We start from the raw sequence: 24,339 nt of genomic DNA on the forward strand, positions 1-24,339 counted from the left end.
TGTTCCGCTACATTGATGATGATGATATTCTTCTTTCTACATAGTTACATATGTTGATGAATAATGATGTAAATCTAAATAATGTCATGATGTTAAGGGGTGAACTTAATGTGTTAATGAAGAAATGAAATTATCGAAGAAAAGAACTATATATCCCTAAGAAAATTTAAAAAGGAGACCCATTTTAGACCTCAAATTTTCTCTAATGATTGGATCACTCCGCATTGGGCCTTCAAAGCTCTAAGGGCCCTATCCATGGAAGATTATTTTCCAGAAGCTAGCTCCTCCCTAGCTCTAGCATAGGAAAGAGAGATGTTTGATTTCCATCCCCTTCATTTCCTTGTAAGTGGTAGTCTAGGGATGGAGTTGAGGCCTCCCAAAGAAATATCTAGAATGGAACTGATTTTCCTCAACCTTAGGTTATATCGGATGTAGTTTAAACCATACCCTTCCAAGAATTTAGAGTCAAATGTTAAGGATGGAGATGCACATCCACCAACAGTCCCCAGAATATCATAGGAGGATTTGAGAAGAGATAAGGTTGATAATTGATAATGGGATACCCTCGACATGAATTTGTAAGGGGATTGATCCAAATTCAAATCTATTATAGAAAAAGGACATGAAAGAAAAGAGTTGGAGATATAGGGAAAATATGTACCTTGTGAGCCGACCACCCGAGACTTTTCAGGGGCCTCATCCACCACTGTTGTAGGAATAGAGGTTAATCCCATTTCAAATTATGATATGGGTGCCAACAAGATAATTTCCTTGTGAATGGTCCCCAATACCTCGACTTCCATTTTCTCCTAGATCTCGAATGATGTTGTTGCCAAACTGTAAGAACTTCCTCCCCTAAACTTGTTTAAGAAATACCTTGCCCCTGCGGCCCCAGGAGCAACCCCATATCTATTTGAATGCCCACACGGGTTTTAACCGTATCGAGGGTCTCAATTTCATTTTGATATTTTTCTACCAACAACGATGATCCATCAAACTTCCTCAGTTTCTTGATAGGGCCCGGGATAATCTATTTTTGATTGGAAGATAAGGAGTAACTGCCTACTAAATGGCCATATTTATGGAACCTATTGCATTTGAAGGGAATCCCTTCATAGTCCAGTTCCACCAACCATTCCTTCTCCTTTCCTATGTTAATTTTCTGGTAAAGTTTCCATCTCAAATCCAGATTAATTAGAATTCTAGCTACCAAGAAATCCTTGGTTTCCTTATATGAGTAGTCTACTGCCAAGAATTTTCCCAAGGTATTCCTTATGTTTGTGAAACCCTCTGTCTTCCAAATATGTGAAGGAAGACCCAACAGGTGAACCAAAATTGGCATGATTTCCTTTTTCTCTCAACACGCGTAGAAAAGGGGGGTCCAGGGCTTGAAGGCAATAAGAGTGGAATCTATGAACTAGACCTGCTTCTCTATCTTATTGGTGTCCTCCCAGGATTGAAAAATTAGTTGAATCCATCCATTAACTAGATGAAGAACCTCAGGTGGAGCCGAGACCTTGCCACTAATGTTCTGGTCTTGCCACTTCTCTAGAGTTCCCACGTTGAAAACCCTCTTTTTGGCCCTTCCTACCAGAGTTTTTTTTGCTAGCTCTGTTGCTTCAAACATTTCCATGTAATCCCAAACATAGAGACAATATTGAATAGGCCTGTATTCACTCTTCAATACATTTTATTTCTTTTTATTCTTTGAACTTATTTCCCTACTAGCCTAGACTTGCATCTCTCTGGGATCCTTGCCCTTAGAACTCTTCACAGGGTTTTTTTGTTGAAAATCCCCAAGCTGTGTGGGCATTGGTTGAGATGTTGTATCAGGAAATTTAGGGTTTGAACTCACTTCCTTCCCTACATGATATGATTTTGGCACAAAACCCTTAGACCCATGGAACCACTGAGAATCCGAGAGAAACTTCCCTTCTCTCTTCTCTGCCTCCCATCTTTAACTCTAGAAGGAGTTCCCTCAGACCCAAAAATGTATGAAAGTCCCCCCCTCGAAATGAAAACAATCTCTTTACTCACAAAAGAATACTCATCCCATAGTTTCTTACCTTCAGACCCACGACCTTGCACAGAGGTAAGAGGACAAAAACACTAAGAGGGGCCAAAAAAAGATGAAATACCTGTCAAAAAATCTGAGCCTACAGAGGAAACAACCGCCTCCTTCAGGTGTTCAACAACATGCATGGTGGAACAAAAAGGTGAATTCAGTTGTGGGTGAAAGCTCTAGCCTGGAAATAGGTTGAAACACTCCTTTGTGCTCGAGGACCCAGTAATGATAGGCGTGCCAAATAAAGACCCCTTCATAGGAATTTCTGGTTCATAATCCACAAGATCCAAATCCATCGACATCAATACACCTGTGCCACCTCAACATAGTAGAAATTATAGAATGGGAGCCTAAATGCAAAGCTACTGGGAGATGGTAGATAATCCTGAAAAACTAGCCCAGTGAGACAGTAAAAAAATAATGGTAACTTCCAAGGCGACTTCTTGCTAACACCATGAACTTTAAACAAAACACACCCTACGAACCTGGAACCTCCACAGAACAAGATTCTTCACAACTATTGTTGTTTGGGTTGACTGCTAACCCTAACCACCTTCAATACACTCAAACCCTAGACTCATGTTCATCGCCATTGCTCCCTTCCATCATTCAAGTTCCTCATTTGTTGAGAGTCAGAGGACATTTAGAAGTTGAGCAATCTCAACATTTATTTTTCAAGAGGAACTTTGTTGCTATTGGTTTATAATTTGTAAAAAATGTTATATTTCCATCCAGTATCCAACACTTCATTTTAAGTCTCCGACAGGAGAATTTAAAAGGGTTCCTTATCCAAATCAGAAATAGAAGATAACAACATGATTACACAAATTCCAAAATAAAAATATCTAATTACAATAAACAATTGAAGATTATATTACAACAAGCAATTAAAGAATACACTACATCAAGCATCAATAAAATTATTATCAATATTTCAAAGGAATTACATGAAGATACTAGAATCCATTCATAATGAAGAAACAAGTATTACCATGGCTTGGTAAGAATAACTTTTGATATTTTAAATTTTTTAATGAAATATTAAAATTAAAATAGTTTACCCTTATTCTTTTCTACGAAAATAATAGTAATCATAAATTTAAATGTCTTTTAAGGGAGTTTTTTCAAATCCTATTTGAATCATCATTACTCTTTACTTTAGTCTTTTCCATCATGATTTTCATGCATGATTTTCATCCTATCCTTTTCAGTCGTCTTTTCCATCATGATTTTCATGCATGATTATCATCCTATCCTTTTCAGTCGTACTTCGAAACCCTTTCCATGTATGATTATCATTGTAATACAAGAGTTATCATACTATTTTAAATATTAACCTTATCATGATTACTATGCTAACTACTATCCTACCCACAACTACCATACTATCATTACTATAAATTTCCACGCTACCTCTCAACACTCTTAATAAGATAGCTGTCTTTTAACATGACAAGTTTCCATAACAATAGTCTTCTCTATTATGGTAAAAGAACTGAAAAGTTAACACTTTTCCACCCTTCTATCCATCTCAACGTGTTTACTGTCACCTTTCCCGTGTTAAGGCATCTATGTCGATATTGAATGCATTTGGTGATGAATTACAAGAATTGTTTACTGTCACCTTTCCCGTGTTAAGGCATCTATGTCGATATTGAATGCATTTGGTGATGAATTACAAGAATTTGCATATCAAGTATTTATAGATAGAGTTTCTCATACAATGTGTTCCTTATATAGAGAATTTTTGCAAGAGGTTTGTATATGAATTATGGTCTTTCATACATAGGTTTTCATACATTGTAGTCCTGAAGTAGAGTATTTCTCATAACATAGTATTTGTGCATGAAATTTTCTCATAACATAGTATTTGTGCATGAAATTTGGTAATATACAAGATTGTTTATACCTAAGATTTTATAAAAAAAGCTAGATAATTGATATGGAAGTACGATTCAAACCCTATGTGATCAAAATTAGTTGGTATGCGTTTAGAATGTTAAGAAATATTTCAAAGAGTGGTGATTTGTTTTTTTTTCCTTAAATTCCAAGGCCATAACATTAAATTAACTAGGGTCCTCACTCAAGCATTCGATGGTGAGTGTGCCTAGGTGGATAATCTAACATTTCATATGTCTAAGAATTCAATATCACAAATCGTTGATTTTCCCAAACAAGGTGAAAATGGTTCAAGAAAAAGATAATTGATGAGAAAGCATGGTCACCTTTTATTAGTAGATAAGAGAAAGACTAAAGACTAAATTAGACTACAAGAGTTCGAATGGTATGGTTAAAGGATCCTTGAAAAGATTTAGTTTTCCTTATTTAAAAATATATTACATGTGAATGATACTCTAGCCTTATGTTTATTTAGCATATCTGCCTTCTACTTCATTTAAAAAATGGAAATCCTATTAACATGCCATATTACTTGTTAAGGATCTTAACTAGGAAGGGAAAAACAATTCAAAAATAAACCAAAATAAGGATAAGATACTTTTATCATCATGGGTTAGTAAAAATTATCAATGTGCATAAACTTGAAAAGGGTAATATATCATGGGAAAAATTCCTTTCTCAGAATTAGTTTCTAGAGGACACTATTAAAGAGGATACACCATAAAAATCTAAGGAAGAGAGAAAAAGTTTATGTACAACCAATTGAACCAAGAAGAAAAAATAATACAAATAAAATAAAATAAAAAACAAAGGTGCTTGATTACATATCAAAGGAGAGTCATTGGAGCTATACCATAAATGTTCAACAAAAATGATGAATAGAGCAACCAAAATGAGAAACAAGTGTTTACAAAAATGGAAAAAAGACCAAAAACCAAGTTATCTACTCTTCAAACCACATCAACACTTGAAGTTGATGAGCAATAGAAATTTTAATATGATTACATAGAGACCAAAGAATTTGATCAAAAGGAGCCATCTTTATTCACTTTGACAAATGAAAGAGAGCCATTACCACAACAGGACATGGATTTCTCTAGTTTCACTACAACTACTCAAAAAGATAACTTTGTGCTTTTTCAATAGCCTAAACAAGTCATATATCCTAATATGTTCTCTAATTTAGATACGAATAAGAAAAAGAGAAGGGTTAAGCAAATGAAGAAGGAGATTAAGGAATTGCAAGTATTAGAAAGATACAGTCAAATATAAAATGAGATGCTTACAAGACAAAGTATGGAGGTAATTGAGGAAAATGACAAGCTAAAAGAGGAGAATGAAAGACTAATGAAAGAAAATGCTTTGTTGACCAAACAAGCATATTAATGGTACAAGAAAAAACATGCATTAAACTAAAGAAAAATATCAAGGTGAAATTCTTGATGAACATCCAATGTGGATATTTTGTTGCAATCAATAGAGGGTATTTGAACACGGGGAAAAGTGAACACAATTTTGTCAAAGTTTCGAGCATGGATTGCATGGGTACATGCAAAAGATTTTTCTTGGGGGGAAATGATGGAACTTAGTTTTTTGATGGAGATAACACCTAAACCTTGTCTATTTTGGTCTTATTGACCATCTTTTTGCCCCATGTTCATATATTTTGACTAGATCTGAATAAATACAAATAAAACCACATGAGGTATTTTTATTGTTTTATTTATTTTGAGTAATTAGCAAGTTACAATGTTAAAAAAATGTTCTTTTATCAAAATTTTCAGAAATAAAATCATTCTGGAAATTCTTCATTCATTGAGTTAACAGACACTTCTAATCTAATTGTGAATATGAGTTTTAGTCCTCATCTTCATTGCACAATGCAATTCCCTTTAGATTTGTAAAAGGAGAATCATAAACCCCTAGTCAACATTATAATCAACACAAGCTAGCAAGCTAGAAAACACAACAATATGGGTTCTGATTTCATGTTTTCTCTAGAACTCATGATTGGGGTCAAAGATCACACACTTCAAGATTTATTTATATATGTTTATAATCCATATCAGTATGTAGTTACTCTAAGAGAGAAAACATAGCTTTGTTTGTTTTATTCCAATTTCTATAAATATATATGGAGAGTAGAAGATAGGAAATCAATACTATACAGATAAAATTTCAATTAAGATATGTATTGTTGATTTTATTCTATCAAATACAATAGTTCTAAGTTCCAAAAATTAGTGATTTTTACTATGCATAAGCTAAGTCTAGTAGAGGCACCCAATACTTTGGACATGTGCATTGGTTTTATGTGTACATAACATCCCTGTATCCACTCTACATGATTCCATTGGGTAAATATGTTTTATTCCTCTCAAGTTTTGTTGTATATCAACTCTATTTTATTTGTATTTCATGTTGCATTTCATTTAATTAATTGTAGCTTTATTTATAATCAGGTTTGAATTTATTTCTTAGCAAAAACTGAAATGGTCTTCAAAATATTGCTATAATATTATTTCAGCCACATAGTTGAAAATACAACTATAACCTGTGATTCTACCATTATGGGCCACAATGAATGCTAGTTAGCAAGTTAATCTTGATCATGCACCATTTCATTTCATTTAGTTAAACAATATTTAATTGATGAATGTGTGTTAAAATTCCTTTCAATAATCAAACTAAAAAGTGAACAAAGTACTGTTGTGAGAGCCATTTACCCTTTCAGGTAATGAGAACTTGCAACCTGATTTTCCACCAATAAAGTTACGGTAACCTTATATTGAAAGTTTAGAACTTGCTTTATTTGAATTTTTTTTACATTGTCAAGTTAGAGTTTATGTTTTGCATTATCATAGCCTAGTGTAGACAAAGTGTTACCTTTCTTTTAACTATATTTTTAATTTAAATTTCATTCTAATTTTTAAGATTTTTGAAAATTTGTACTAATCACTAAGTAATACCTTCGAAAATAAACTAAACTAATTCTTCACATACAATGACTACACTTCGCAAGGTTACTAACCTTAGCTGATAAATTAGTGTCTTAACTTATGCAAATAAGTTATCATGACATATTTCACATTTGAAGATTGATGGCATGGACGAATTGACATGTTCTAGGTTTCTCCCTTCCTTCAACTAACATATAAATATAATTAGACATTTCTTGTGATGCGGTGCCTCCTTTTGTGTTATTTGTTCTATTTTTTTGTTATGGATTCAAGTTCTAGTGATATCACAAAGAAGTAATAACCTACTTGACCCTCCTATCACTATGGTTTTGGTGAGATATAAAACCTCTTCATTCTATAGATATGTGGTTATTCACTACTATAATGCTCCTTCCCACTCTCTTGAACTATCTCAAGATGTGAGAAGTGTTATTTATTGAATTGACCTAACGTCCAAGGTTTGTTATGAAGATGGGGTTACAAAAATCCTCCTTTTTAAGAGTTAGCAAAATTTAATTCTTATACCACCATCATTTCTAGCTCATCAATATATTTCTAGCAATATAAATTTTGTCTCAATCGAACTCCTGGATTGAGAGTTATGCCCCCTTGAACTTTAACCAATTAGATAAGGTCATATCAGAATTAGGTTTCCACATGGCACCCACATGTGTCTTTTCCATGTCACCATAAGCAGTTCCACATCACCCATTTCCTATACGTGGCATCCACATGTCCATTACTAGGTATCCATGGCACTTACCACGTCAACCCAGGCTCATTGACACCACAAAACTTGGCCCCATGAGTTATGCCATGATTACATGTTACCCTTGTTCCAGGTTCTTGGAAGCTAGAGTGGTTTTTCATGGGTAGTTCCCTGTTTCAAACCCCCACTACCCAAACACCTTGCCTAGTAACTAATGACAAACCAAGGGGGATGCGAGTGAATGAGGGCCATTTATTAGACTCATAACTCAAGCATGTTGACATGAGGTGGAACCATTTTAATGTGGAGCCCATGACGAGTATCCCCACATTGAAAACCCCCCTCTTTTAACTCATAATTGACCAGGGGGTCTCCAAAATGAATGTGGCCCTTAGATTTAGCCATCATTCGACCATGAAATCCAAGGTAGCCCACTTGTAGAAAGGGTCAGAAGGTCAATTTGATGAATAGTGGGCGGTTGCGTGAGTTGATGACCTCAAAAGACGAAAATTTCTTTGAAAAATAACATCATCACTCCATCACCATCGCCCATTTCGTGTCACATTATACATTGGTTATGGAAGCGAGTGGTGGAAAATGGTAAGGTCATGTGGATCCCACGTGGCCTCCACATCTCTTTGACAAGTCATAAAAAGGATCTTTGCTCCACCTTAGCAAAATCCTACACCAAATTTCCACTGCCATGTTTCATCCACGAGGCACTACTATGTGAACATTAGCATGGGTCCATGTTATCAGAGCGTTTCCACATGGCATCCAACTATGGCCATGAGGAACCACCACATAAGCTTAATTGGGTCCACATCATCAATGGGCTCCTACGTGGCATCCACATGATCCTTATGAGATCCTTGTGACACTACCACCTTTGCTCAGGCATGGGCCCCACCTGAACCTTCCCCATTGTGTTTAACCATGATTTTATGATATATTCGGTTCTATGGTAATCTAGGTGTTGCGACATTTCCACTATTAACATTCCCTCAACCCCTAAACCCCGAGATTACACTCGAGCTTGAAAGAAATATAGCTCCAATAGTTATCCAACCATCACAAGGGTGTCCACTCTTGTGTTGCCCCTAGACACTAGATTCCCCAAATCTATCTCTTGCATAGCACATCTGGTACGAGATCGACCAGATATCATCTGACTTTGCACATTGTATCCATGATTCTAAATAAGTGTGCACTCTTGCCACACCCATATCTCATAGATCATCAAATAATCAAACGATGCTTCAAAGGAATCCAATCCCAGATGTGTCTGGCTATAATTAACAATTGGAAAATGAAGAAGTATCCATCCCGAATATAGGGTATATTTACAAGACCATCCATTCCCAAATGAGTTCTAAATTCCTGCTAATGCTTGCAGAGAAGGGAAATTTAAGGAAATTTACTAGAATTTCCAAAAGACTAGAATTTCTGCCAAAAACATTATATCTTTAGAACAATGGTCAAATCTTGAGGAACAATATTTAGATGAGATATGCCATTTCCACAAGAACTATAGGGAACTAACATGACTCAACTAACAATGGATTCTAAGAAAAAGAAAAAAGTGGCTCCAAAGGATAGATTTCACAAGAAAGCTTCAAATTGAACTTTGATAAGAGAATATCAATATCTATCAACAATACACAAGTATGAATAAACTATAAGATCATTGCATCACTCCTAAACCAAGTGACTATCAACACAAGTCGAATCATCATTTAACATCCAACACATAGGTTAGATTCTCATCATGTGAGATAATCTTAAGTGTGGCAATGGGCCATTCAATTCATAAACATATCATATGACTAGAAAACACATGTAATAACAAGTTCAGAGAGATACCTCATACAACAAGACATAATCATATAACAACTTTGCAGTTCCTACAAATAATAACCTTCACATAATGCTAGAGTTTCAACATATCCAAAATACTTATGAGACACCAAATTCACCATGAACATGCTATCAATTCACCAACCTTCCATGAGTAATGTTGAATGATAAATTTTCCAATAATATGTCCAATAATTTCATTAGCTATAATTCATTCATGCATAAGTCATCATACCTTTCTTAATAACTTGAAATGGTTGGGAATTTAAGGAGGGACTTCAACTCTCCACCCAAGAATAGGCCAACTACACCACAATCTTTCTTGCAACTGACCACCCCCGAGCCAGAACCAAATTTATGAGGGGATGCTTGCTCAAGGAATTCACCCAAGGCTCAGCGAGGGCATTGCTAAATTCTAGGATTCTAAATCCACTATCTATGTCATTTATCATATATATTTTCAAAGAAAGCATTGTAGGAACTTGTAGTCCATTGTCTAGTTGGTTTATGAACATCACGACAAGCACTACAGTGGCTCATTTCACCCTTCCTAGTGGTTTATCAGTGTTACAACAAGCACCTAAGTGGTTTATCAACCCATTCACAAGAACTAAGTGGTTTATCAACTTTATCAACAAGAATTTAGTGGTTTATTAGCTTACTTAGCAAGCACTCATGGTTCATTCCTCCTCTGAGCCTCCTACTAGCCAATCCATCTTGGACACACACAATCTAGTAGCCTCAACACATGAATAGAGGGGAAGACACCCCATTTCTAGATAACAAGGTTCATTTTCACATCCAACAATGTTACTACACTCCATGTCCATCATTCCATTCTTCTTTCTCCATTGTTCTCTATTCTCCATTTGTTTTTCCTTATTTTCTCTTGTTTTTTCCTTGAGGCCCTTCACATATCATGAGATTTCCAACTTTTCCTTCCTTCACATCGTGGGATAAAGTGTCCATACTTTCCTCCATCCAATCGTGTCTTCACCATGTGTTGGGTGGTGGCTTGGTCTATTATGCCAACAGATAACCGTCTCCCACTTCTTCGTTCTCCCTTAGACATGGATTCATGCATCTCTCTCTTCAGGCCAACCTTTCATATTTTTATTATTTTCAAGAAAAACAGTTTAATCCTTGATTTTTTTACATGATTTTTCTTAACCAGTCATGGTTTCCACATTGGCCTTTATAGTTATTACCACATATATAAAAACAAGGGGTAGAAAGGCGATACTTCCACAAACTCCACCACCTTAAAGGAACACCTTCCTTAGTGTTTCGGTAAATATAAAGCAACAAAACCAAGCTTTATAAGAACGACTTTGACATCCACTTAATATTTTAAAAAAATAGGTATAGTACCCTTATTTGTTCTGTCATCTCCTAGGTGGCTTCATCAGGTCCAAAGTTCTTTCACTGCACCTTGATCTATTCTATTACTTGGTTTTTGAGTGTGGTTTACCTCTGGTCCAACATGCACTCTAGTGCTAGTTGGAACTATCCCTTGGGTTCCACATGTATCATAGACCCATCAACAATATTAATAGTGTCATGTACATAGTTCTTAAACAAATAAATGTGAAAAACATCATTTGATTTCACTGTGGGTGGTAAGGCCAATCCATATGCTACTAGCCTCACTTTTTCCAAAATTTGAAATGGTCCACAAAATTTGGATGCCAACTTAGCACAAGACTCCAATTTTAGTGAACTCTTCCTTGGTTTGAGGTGGGCGTATACATGTTCTTGCACTTGGAATTTTGTGTAAATTCTCTACCGGTCTGTATGACTCTTTGGCATATCCTAGGTTTCTTTTAATTCTTCCTGATCTTGATTCTTCTTGCTTCATTTCTTCCAATAACCATTTTTTTGATTGGGTCATACCAACTAATAAGAATCCTCAAAAGGGCTTATCTTAAGCGACTCTTAATACCCATTGTTGTAAGAAAATTCCACTAATGGTAAGAAATCTTCCCACTTCTTTAGTTGATGCATGGCATACATTCTCAGCACTCTAGAACTATGTTCATTCTTTCCATTTAACCATCTATCTAAGGATGACATGTAGTACTAAATCTAGATGGCTCTCAAAACCATTGTTATAGGCCATTTTGTCGCATTTGGTCAATAGGCCTGTAAACCAGATCAATCATCATCCGTGCAAATGTTTTCATCATACCTACACAAATCCCTAAGCATGACCTTTCCAAATCCCTGAATTTCTGGGTATAACTGCTTCAAATCAATGCTTTTAAGGCCCAACGCACCCTAATCCTTTAGAGAATTTCATTTAGTAGTAGGTTTCTCCACTTTGCACCAACGCTAATCAACAACAATTTTCTCCTTGCTGGGAGTGTGCTAATTCTAGAAATTCAAGAAAAATAAAAAGGTCCTGAAGCTTCCTCTTCCAGAAGCTTTGAAGGGTTGTTTTAACCATTTACCTTGGATAATAAGCTCAAATATTATCTGATCCTACCTTGGATAATTCACCTCTTATCCCTTGAGTTCATCCTCCCATATTAAGTGGATCTTAAGCCTAGATTGGTAAATGGATAAGAATTCCTTAATTTACTCAGCTTGGATTGAACCTAGGAAGACCTTTCATTAAGATTGATTTGGTTTTTTGTGTCAGAACTTGGACCAATATTGATCAATGCTCCCCCTATTATTGAGACAGATCATTGCAATGCTCTCTAGCCCTCTGTGCACTTGCGTTGTAGAGAACTGGTTGCCTTTCAACACCTACTCTGACCCTTATTTGATGAATTTTTTTTCCATTTTTTGCTTTTCTCTTTGATTTGTTTTGTTCCAAATGGTTCTTGTTGTGTATATGAGTGTTCCTTCGTCTCTGAAAAGCCTTCATCTTATCTTCTTTTGGTTTTGATTGCCTTTGACAAGAATTTGTTTGGATTTTTCTTTGTTCTTATCAATTAGGTCATTAGAAAATTGATTGCTTGAAAGAATTGGTGTTTCAGTCATCGTTCTGAATAGTTTCTTTATCAGTGATTTAGCAAATATCTTAGTTTTCATCTTAAAATTAAGTGGATCGAAAATAAAAATATCATTCATTTTGCATTTCATTTAGGGCTTTGTGTGAAACTGAAATTTCGAACAATTGCATTAGGGGAATTTATTTAACGATATCATTTGTTGCATCTTGTATGATGCATCATTCTTTGTTGTCTTCCCTCCTGTACATAGATTTTCATTGAAAAGAAGATTCCATTTTGTCATGCTAGATTGCATCTTTAAGGTATTCAGATGAAATTCGTGGTGGGCCTTGAAAATTGAAACATAATTCAAGATAAATTTTAAAATTTATTGAATCAATATTAAGGAGCATTTGAAACATTAACGCAAACATCTAGAGGTCTAGGCTAGAGACATGTTCCAATGTCTATAAACATAGGAGCTATCATTTTTTTCTAGCATTGCATTCCGAGGGTGATATCTCATTCCACGTATGTAAGTGTATCAAACCATTCTCCACGTATCTTCGGGTATATTGGATGGTGCTCCACGTATGAAAAGTATATGGGAACACTCTCATCGAATGGTTACACATTAAAAACACTACCACAGACTGTACTTCCACGTATTGTCGAGTATATTTTGGAAGTCCCCACTAGGGTTCTATTCCCACCTTAGGTAACCGAGTCGGGCTCCTTGTACACTGTGATACAATGAACACAACATTTAGGGATATTTTCTTATCGTATGTAAAACCTTGGTTTTGAAAGGTGGTATATTGCAATTCACAGTTGCTTGCTAAACCATTTTTCCTAGTTACCCCTCTTTTAATTTATTTTTGTTGTTAGTTTCTAAAATTAAGTAATAGCGGAATAACATTCTCCTTGTGGAAAAACTCCTTAATGGATCTTAAGTTGAGACTAATGGCAACAATTCCTGAGTCTACCAGTCAAGGAAACCGCTATGATAGGAATCCTAGTCCTTTTCCTCCTTTTGGAAATATTGGTGCTCCTTATATGGCAACGTTGTCCCTTCCTGGATTTACGATTGGTTTGTTATTTTAGTTATTTTTTATCCCTATTGTTTCGAATGTCCAAACTGCTCCTCAACCAAGTTCTCCTCCACCTGAACAAATCAGCCTCAAATTGATCTTAAAGTTGACCCTTTTCCTTCTTCACCTGCTGTTTCTTCATCCATTTCTTCCTCCTCATGTGGTGAAGGTATTGATTCTTGTAACCATGAAGCTAAGAAGAAGAAGAAGAAAAATAAGTAGAGGGGCAACCAAGCAACCATTGCTACCCATGCAACTAGTATGGACAAATCTTCCAATCATCCCCGCAAAGTTAAATTCCCTTGCAAGTTATGTAAGGGTGATAACCTTCTTAGAGATTGTCTTGGTATTCCAAAGGTATTAGAAGTGTGGTCCATAGGCTCACATCAACCTTTTTCATCATCCTCTAGAGATCATGTTGGTGACAAACCATTGACTAGCGTTGATAAGGTTCATGGGAAAAAGGTTAAATTCAAGTTTCCCTATAGGTTATGTGAAGAGAATCATCCTATTCACCCTTTTCCTTCTATGGATGGATCCGCAAAAGTGTTGGAAAACCTTACAACTTCTTAGCCTCATCTATTAGCTAGTTATCGAAAGCTTTGTCCTAATCCTCCACTAGTTGATGAAGTGATTGATCACAATCAATATCTAGTTAATCCCACTCTCTCTGAACATGAATCCCATGAGTCCATTCCCAACCAACCATCAGTTGAGAAAACGGTTACTCGATTCCACCTTCAGTTGATCGTACCTTTTACCATAGAGAGTGAACTCCATACCGCTCAAGTTATTCTCTTTTCTTCAGATTCCAATGAATTGGAGGGAAATCCTCCCATGCCAACGACACATGGGGACAATCCTCTTGTTCCCATGATACATGGGATAAGTTCTCCCGTTCCCATGGCACGAGGGGGCAGTTCTCCTATTCCCATCAAACCCCCTCCAAGTAGTATAGTCACTTCCCTTTATTGGAGTTGACTGGCAGTATATCGTCTTCCTCCTTACATGCCCTTCAAGATCATAGTATAAGCTTATAATGTGCTTGTACCTGGAACAGCCATAGATGAAGGCACATTTGTTAGTATTATATCCTCAACTGCTTGGCAAGATTTAGGTTTTCCACAACTTGTGTCTGTTACCCAAAATACGTTGGCTTTAACAAAGGAACTAGTCAACCGTCAGGGATACTTCTTCAGTTTCCTATTACTTGGGAGGAAAGACTGTATATATCAACATGATGGTATTCCAAGGCCCTTTTGATTTTAATTTACTCCTTGGGTGTGACTATGTTTATGACATGGGAGCTCTTATCTATTCTCTCTTTCGTGTGATGTGTTTTCCACATGAAGGAATAATCATGACCATTGACCAACTTTCATTCATTAGTCCTAATTTGACTCCCAATCAACCAACTCCTCTAAATGGTCCTTATATGCAAGTGGTATCTCCCCTGCCATAGATTAATTATGTGGCAACCTGTTATATGCCTACGTCTATTGATGATATATTAGGTGATGTAGTGTATCATGTACTGGGGGCATTGGATCTTGGTCTTTCCATTAGATCCCTTGATATGTATCCTTCCAGGGTGTTTTTCTCCCATATAAGGAGAACCTCTTGGAAGCCATGACATCTTGGAGGTCATGATCAATGCTCCTAGAACATAGTTCATTTTCTTGTGTCAAGCTCGTTAAAAAATGAAACAAATCCCCTTCCAATTTGTGTCTTTGATTAGATATCCTAAATTCCCAGTCAAGTCTTTCACTTGATCTTGTAAATGAACCTTCATTCCATCCACCTACTAGTAACTAATAGTCTACTTAGGTGAATGAAATGAAGCTTAAGGGGCATGTGCCTAGAATTGAGTCATTATGATGGGGGCATGCAAACTTATTTAAAGAATATTTTTTCTCATGTTTCAAGCTTGTGAAAAAATGAAACCATCTTCAAGTATTCTCAAGCATAATTTCCCATGTTTCAAGCTTGTGTAAAAATGAAACCGTTCTCATCCTATTTTCATGATTTCTTATTAGCCTATTTCTGCTAGATGAGCCTTGTTTTTCTCATTCCATCGTCACCATCTGCTTGGCTGATCATACACTTTCACTTGGTTTTTTACCCTTTCCTGAGGAACAGTTGCGATGAGTGGTCTTATTATCCAATCTATTGACCTTTGCGTGTTTTGAGCAGTTCCATCATGACTGGAACCAGTTGCTACCCTTTATACCACTCATTCCTCAAGGGGGAGTCATCTTTAAGCTCTTTTCAGACTCCCTAAACATGAATTTTTTTCTACCACTTATCTTTTCGAACTCGTTAAATTAAATGAAAATGTTAGGATATTCCGACACATAGGAAATAGTTAAGTTCAACTTGGTCTAATATAGAGTTAGGTATAGAGTTAGGTAAAGTGTGTTTCTTTACCGTTGTACATTTTGTAACTTACAATCCGACGGTCACGATATGTAGTGATCCGACGGTTCATTCTCTCCTCGGTATTACCGACACTTGATCCGTGGCTTGACACCCGATTGGTCCATGAGTTCTATTTAAAGCACATGGAGGGTCATTGTTTGGGTAATCCGTGCATGAGAGAAGCTTATGTAAATTTTCATTCTTTGATTAATAAATTGCCTGTAGTACCCACGTTGGGACAGGCCGTGGACTGTTTCCCTCTTTGAGGGTTTTAACCACGTCAAAAATACTGGTGTATAGATCTGTGATCTGGTTGTGAGCGGTGCCCTTTTGGTATTCTTTCTGAGGAACTTACCCTGTAATTTCCTACATGGTATCAGAGCTATTTGAGGGCCGCGTCCGTTGGTGATCCAAATCTGAAGCCGGTAGAACTGCATGCGGCTGTCGTTTCCTAGATCTGCTGTTTCTGACTGCTTTCGGGCCGAGAGGACTGCTCTGTTGCGTTCGGAGCATCTGTTCCAGTGAGGAACCCCTTTCGTTTCACGCGAAAAGGTTTCCGGTAGCCCTAGCTGCGTCATTTTTCAGATCGGGAGGTATACAGTGTTTTTGCAGTTTACTGTTATTTTCTCTCTGCTTATTTCGGTTTCGGTTTATTTAGCCCTTTTTTTTAACCGGATCTATACCTTTCATTTCTGCGTATGCTCTTTGCCCTGCGACTCTGTGCGATCTGGGCAAATCAGAAACAGAAAGGAAAGATTTTTCTCATGCGTATGCTCTTTTCTCTGCACCTTAGTGTGATCTCGAAAAATCAGAAACATTGAGAAAAATATTTAGTTTTTCGGCTAAAGCTAACTTTGAGATTTTTTTTTTAAATTTCTAGTTTTTTGGCTAAAGCTAACTTCGAGCCTCAAGGTTCGTTTTTCTTTGCATATTCGTGTTGGGTTTTGTGTTTTGTGTTTTGTAGGGAAAAAAAGCTTTCTCAAAGCAAGCACGCAAACCAAGGCCCCCCCCTCTCTCTCTCTCTCTCTCTCTCTCTCTCTCAAATTTTTTGTATAGATCAATTGGTTCAAAGCTATTTTAAGAGAGTAGAGGTCTTGGGTTCAAGTCTCCATTTTGTGGGGGCGGATTTTTTCATTCCCGCACATTCGCGCACTTTGCCGGCAACGTCAACAATTTTTTTTCAAAAAGCCATAACTTCTTCATCCGGAAGCCTTTTTCAGAGCCGTTTTTTTTAAAACCGCCTATTTTTTCGAGATCTATCCATTGGAACACTTACTTTCAGCATCTTTAGCTTCAGTTTTTTAAAAAAAATGGAAAGTCCATGCCAAGTCATTCTTGACAACACTAACTACTTCCAATGGGTAGCCTACATGGAAGATTTACTTAGAAGTAAAGGTCTCTTCAGAATAGCCACAGACCAAGAGAAGAAACCAAAAGATGAAGACAAGGCTACAAAATGGGAAAATAGACAAGATCAAGCACGTGGTTTGATAGGGATGTCTATTTCTCCTGATCTTAGATTCCACATTGCAGAACTTGAGACTCCTCATGAAGCATTAGAAAAACTCGCTAAAGTTTTTGGGATTAAAAATGAAATTAGAGCCCATCAACTTGAAAATGAGTTGCTTACTTTGGATCCTAATAATTTTTCTTGCATTGAAGATTTCTTGTCCAAATTCAAGACCCTTAGATATCTCTTGGAAGGTGTTAAAGTTAAGAAAGAAGATGGTAACCTTATTTATTCGATCCTTACTAAGTTGGGACCAACCTACTCTGTATTTGTTTCCACTTTCCATTCTACAAGGGAAGCTTTCATTTGTCAAGGAAAAGACTACAAGGCCCCTTCCTTTGACTCCTTTTGTGATTCCTTAATAAGAGAACAAGAAAAACTCTTACACCTTGGTCTTCTTAATCTTGGAAACTCTTCCACGAAAGCGTTAGCCGCCCAGCAGCAACCAAATTCAAAGAATCCTAAGAAGTCATATCCTCAAAAGAATGGTCCTAAACCAACTCAGCCTCAAAATGAAAGATCATTTCAGCAAAATGATAAGACCAATAAAAACAAATGGAAGAAGACTGATAGACATTGTAACTTTTGTAATCGAGATGGCCACTTAGAATCTAAATGCTTTAAGAAGATGGAAGCCTTGGAAGCCGCAATGAAGAAACATAACATCCATGTGGAGCCTACTTCAACTTCAACTTCTGGAATGGCACTTTCTGCATGTCGTTGTCAATCATCTCAGTCTGGTTATGCATTAAATGTATCTTCTTCTTCTTCTCATTCTCATGAGTGGCTCATTGATTCTGGAGCCTCTTATCACATGGCCAAAAACCAAGCCATGTTTTCTTCTTTAAATGATTGCAACACCAAAAATATATATGTTGGTGATGATAGATCTCTTAATGTTGTAGGGACTGGAACTGTTCATCTAGACAATGGTCAGTTTAATGATGTATTATGTGTTCCAACCTTATCCTGCAACCTTTTATCTGTCTATCAGATAACTCATTCAGGTGAAGGTAAAATTGTTGAATTTTCACCTCATGATGTTGTAATCAAGGATCTAAAAGATCCTAAACAGATTCTAGCTACTGGTCTTGCTGATGATTCCATAAGGTTGTATAAGTTTCACAACTTTGGGTCATCAAATCTTCCCTCAGTATTTGTTGCTCATAATGATGAAGTGAGCAAACTTTGGCATGAGCGATTTGGTCACTTAAACTATCGCTCCCTTCAGCATCTATGTAAAGAAAATATGGTGACAGGTCTTCCTATGGTATCTTGCAGAGATGGTGTTTGTTCCGGATGTGTACTCGGAAAACATCATCGGGACAGTTTTGACAAACGTGCCTCTTGGCACGCCTCAGCCCCTTTACATCTTGTGCACAGTGATTTATGTGGTCCTCTTCCTGTTGCTTCATTCTCTGGCTGCAAGTACTTCTTAACTTTCATTGATGATTTCTCCAGACGCACTTGGGTATACTTCTTAAAACTCAAGAGCGAAGTATTTAACACATTTTTGGCCTTCAAAGCCTTTGTTGAAAAACAATCTGGACATCAAATTCTTAAGCTAAGAACTGATAATGGTGGAGAATATGTTAAAAACACATTCATCAACTTTTGCACCGAAAATGGAATTCAAATGCAACATACTGTTCCATACACTCCACAACAAAATGGTGTAGCTGAAAGGAAAAATCGCACCTTAAAGGAAATGGCTAATTGTATGCTGCAATCTAAAGGACTCAATCTTAGTTTTTGGGCCGAAGCAATTAATTGTGCAAATTATATAATCAATCGCACTCCTACTAAGGTTCTAGAGAATATCACTCCAGAAGAAGCTTGGAGTTCCATTAAACCAGATGTAAGTCACTTTCGTGTGTTTGGAAGTGAAGCATGGGCCCATATTCCAGATGAAAAGCATAAAGCTTTAGAACCTAAGAGTGAGAAATGTACTTTTGTTGGATATTCTAAAGATGTAAAAGGTTATAGACTTATTCCATTTAAGTCCAAAAATGTTATCATTAGAAGAGATGTAAAATTTGATGAAAATAAATCGGCCTGCGAGCCTAGTCCGGCGGATGTGCCACCTCTTCCTATCTCTTCTACTTTTGAAAACATTTCTTCTTCAGATGATGAAAGCGAGGATGATAATCCTCCCCCACCTTCTCAGGATCCTCAACTTCCAAGATGGCTCCGTGCTACTCGGGATGCAGCAGGTGATCTTGCCGGTGATCCTACAGATCAGCGACGTACACGTTCTCAGTTTGAAAGAGCCTCTTCTTTACTGGCTCAAGCTCCAGTAAATCATGATCTTGACACTTTTGCAGAAGCTTCAGGCCATCCACATTGGGAAGCAGCTATGAATGAAGAATATCATTCATTGATGACAAATGATACATGGGATCTTGTTCCTCTACCAAAGGGACGCAAACTTGTTAGATGTAAATGGGTTTACAGAACCATGGACCAGATGGGAAAGTTGATAAACATAAAGCTCGTCTCGTTGCTAAGGGCTTTTCACAGGTTGAAGGCATTGACTACACTGAAACCTTCTCCCCTGTTGCCAAAATGAACTCTATCCGCCTTGTTCTTTCCCTTGCTGCCTCTTTAAAATGGGAAGTCCATCAGATGGATGTTAAATCTGCCTTCTTGCATGGGGACTTGCAGGAAGAAATCTATATGGAACAACCCATTGGCTTCATACAAACAGACTCCAGCCTTGTTTGTCGACTTAAGAAATCCCTTTATGGCCTCAAGCAAGCTCCTCGGGCTTGGTATGCCAAAATGGATAGCTTTCTTTTAGAATCTGGCTTTTCTAGGTGTCATTCTGACAATACTGTCTACACCAAGAAAGTGGGAAACTCTCTTATCATACTTGTTCTTTATGTTCATGATCTTATTCTTACTGGTAGTGATCCCAACCTTATAAACCATGTGAAGTCCAGCCTTAAAAAGAAATTTGAAATGACAGACTTAGGACACTTACACTATTTTCTCGGTCTTCAAGTCTTGCAATCCAAGGAGGGTATTTTCCTTTCCCAGTCCAAGTATGCTTGTGATATTCTTCGTCATTTTCACATGGAAGACTGTAAGCCAGCCCCTTCTCCCTTTCAGTCTGGAGTCAAACTTTCAGTCTCTTGTACTTCTCCTGAAGTTGATGCTACCTTATACCGTCAACTTGTAGGAAAACTCTTGTATTTAACCCATACTCGTCCTGATCTTTCCTTTGTTGTTGGCCTTGTTGCTCGTTTTATGCAAAACCCCCGTGAAAGTCATTGGAAAGCAGCTAAAAGAATACTTCGTTATGTTCGAGGTACAGTACAGTTTGGGATTCATTACAGTGCCAAAGCAGCTCCTTTGTTAGTTGGTTTCACTGATTCTGATTGGGCTGGTGACCCTGATGATCGGAAGTCTACTGCCGGTTATGTCTTCACTCTTGGTTCAGGACCTATTACATGGGCTTGTAAGAAACAGGCTGCCATTTCTCTTTCGTCAGCAGAAGCAGAGTATCGTGGTGCCGTGGAAGCTAGTAAGGAAGCCTTGTGGCTTCGTCAGATCCTATCAGAGTTTGGCTTTGAGCAGCAGCATCCAACCACACTTTGGTGTGATAATCAAAGTGCCATTCAGCTATGCAAAGATCCAGTCCAGCATCAGCGCAGCAAACACATTGAACTACACATGCACTTCATCAGAAAGCTCATTCATGACCATGTTCTTGAAGTGCAATATTGTTCAACAGATGATCAGGTTGCAGACATCTTCACAAAGGCTCTCACAGAGGCGAAGTTCACTAAACTTCGATATATGCTTGGAGTTCAGGAAGTTGTCACTAAGGGGGGATAGGCTCTAGTGCCTCCTTCCTTCTCCTATTGTGTCATATTTGTAAATCCTTCAATCCTATCCCAAGTTGTTCTTAAGGGGGGATGTTAGGATATTCCGACACATAGGAAATAGTTAAGTTCAACTTGGTCTAGTATAGAGTTAGGTATAGAGTTAGGTAAAGTGTGTTTCTTTACCGTTGTACATTTTGTAACTTACAATCCGACGGTCACGATATGTAGTGATCCGACGGTTCATTCTCTCCTCGGTATTACCGACACTTGATCCGTGGCTTGACACCCGATTGGTCCATGAGTTCTATTTAAAGCGCATGGAGGGTCATTGTTCGGGTAATCCGTGCATGAGAGAAGCTTATGTAAATTTTCATTCTTTGATTAATAAATTGCCTGTAGTACCCACGTTGGGACAGGCCGTGGACTGTTTCCCTCTTTGAGGGTTTTAACCACGTCAAAAATACTGGTGTATTGATCTGTGATCTGCTTGTGAGCGGTGCCCTTTTGATATTCTTTCTGAGGAACTTACCCTGTAATTTCCTACAGAAAATACATTTGCTCAATATAAGTTTAACCCTCTTTTGGACTGAGATAGAATCTTTACGAAAAAGGAATACCTTATTCAAACATGGCTAAGAGGTTCTCCTGAGTATTTTTTCTACCTTTTCAGACTCAAGAGACTATTCATGAAAAGGAATATTTGGAGTTTTCTTTTTTGGCTCTTTTTCAAAATCTCTAAACATGAAAAAAAGGTCGAGTTACACCTTCATTGGACTCATAAAAACATCAAACAATGATGGACTCATCAAACATGATGGGACCAAACCACTCCTTCTCAGGGTTCATTAAAAATGCTCAGAGGGATTCATTTGAAGGATGAACTTATAGATCAAGCATATGTTATCCTCCTCAATATTGTTAAAAAATAAAGAGGCACTAGCAAGAAATGGTTGGGGAATTTGGGAAAAAAAGGTACTCCACTTATTAATGGCAACAAGTTACTCTTGAACATGACACTCTTCCACTTCATCTCTGTGGTTGTTAGGTTGAGAAATTCAATTTTATTTTGGTTCATCACACCATATCAATGCTCTGCTTTCAGTTTTGGGTCAATGCTGCCAACTCCATTCAGTGTCGTCAATATGTTCAAGAGAAGTCATTCAGTTTATCTCTACTACAATACTCTTAAGTCTTCATTCCATATTAGTTGTTCCTAAACCATTTCCACATCAACATCATTCTGCCTTAAATCATGATACCAATTTTATGTCATTGATGGGGAATACATAAAATTCCTCCTATGATAGGTCACTTTCTGTCGACATTAGTTCATCATCCAAGGAGTTGACTTAGAAATTCCTTCAATACCTTGGGACTTGTATACATCAATGAAAATTTTCCTCGGTCTTTGTGAAGGTTTTCATCATTAGCCTTCAACCGATAGATTATGTATTGTGTTCAAATTCAACTCATTTATTCACAACATCCAAGTAAAAACCACGCTACCAACATGAGGCTAGTATAGTGCAACTCGCCATTAGCACGAGTTGCCAGTGTCACACTCGCGCTCACCCTAAAATTAGGGTTTTGAGATTACGTCTTCAAGGAAGGCCCAAGGAATGTTTTCATTAATTCTTTAGGGAGGATTTGGACTGCATATCCGGATGGGTACACTGCATAATTGCCAAGTTTTGGGCACTTCGTGTTATGACACAAGGAAGTGCAGGTGGTGTGACAAAATATTGTGTAACAGATGCCCCCTAAAGCATGAAGGTAGAACAGGGAGTGATGGTTTAGATGATTTACAAGCTTTTGCAAGGATGATAACAAACACTATCAGGAGACCTACAAATCAAGGACACATATACATATACATATATGATATCGAAACATGAATCCACGGTATGGATGTAGCCATCTGGATAAAAAGGACTATGTGAAAATATCCATGGCATGGGCGCAACCATCCGAATGAAAAGGATCATCTAGAAATCTAAGATCCAAGGTATGGACACAACCACCCAATATAGAAGGATCATCATCATCATAAATATAAAGTCCCACGGTATGGTCGCAGCCATCCATATAGAAGAAACATGTGTACAATCATGAATAATACATAACTCCATGCAACCTGAGTAATAACAGACAAAACTCAGGGTCTTGCACTCCATCCCAACCCGATAAAAGTATGAATTCTAACATGCGAGTGAATGTGTCGAAGTCGAACATGCTAGAAAACCACCTGATTACCAGCCAATGATGTGGACTATTAACGGGCATGAGAGAAACCACTAATAATGACGATGGCCCTCAAGGTACCATAGTACCATCTGTGAATGTGAAAATAAAGTTGAAGTCAAACACTTGTGGAATCATCTGATCGAAGTCCAATGATGAAAACCTATCGTCAGATGTAAAGAACTTGCCATTAAGGCATACAAGCTCCAACCTATTGAAAAGGGGTCTCTAAATCGTTTTCCTGGATAATGAGCTGAAGTCGACAGGAAGTGACCCATCAAAGAAGGGTCATAATGATTCCCTCATCATCGACACGAAACAAGGAATAAAGTGGAATAAATGAGTATGATCCAAGACTGTAACAAAAGGTCAGAGAATGTATAGGTAATAAACTGCGGATAGGACTTCTCTTGAACATATCAGCGACATGACTCCAGTGTGTGGCAATATTTGACTCAACATAAGGCCAAGTGTCATGATGACGAAATGGAATAGTTAGATGAGAGGCAAAATGGATCACCCAAACTGGGAAATACAAGTGACTGAGCGAATATATCCCAAACCCGACACGAGAAAAATATGAGTTTCATGTTTAAGAGCGACATGTTTCCTATACAAGAGATGTTTCATTTCATTTTCCCCACTATTTCTAGCGAGTACCCCAATTATTTTTAATCACAAGCTTGAAGGGGATAACATATGCTTGTCGTATAAGTTCATTCTTCGAATGAATCCATTCTAGTAATTTTTACGAGTCCTAGGAAGGAGAAACTCAGTCTCATCATGGTGACAAGTCTTTTGCGGTTTAATTTTTACGAGT

Source organism: Pinus tabuliformis, chromosome 7 (genome assembly GCF_031772625.1).
Source record: "Pinus tabuliformis cultivar Carrire ecotype Pingquan chromosome 7, CPIR1, whole genome shotgun sequence".
In the NCBI taxonomy this organism is placed as follows: Eukaryota; Viridiplantae; Streptophyta; class Pinopsida; order Pinales; family Pinaceae; genus Pinus; species Pinus tabuliformis.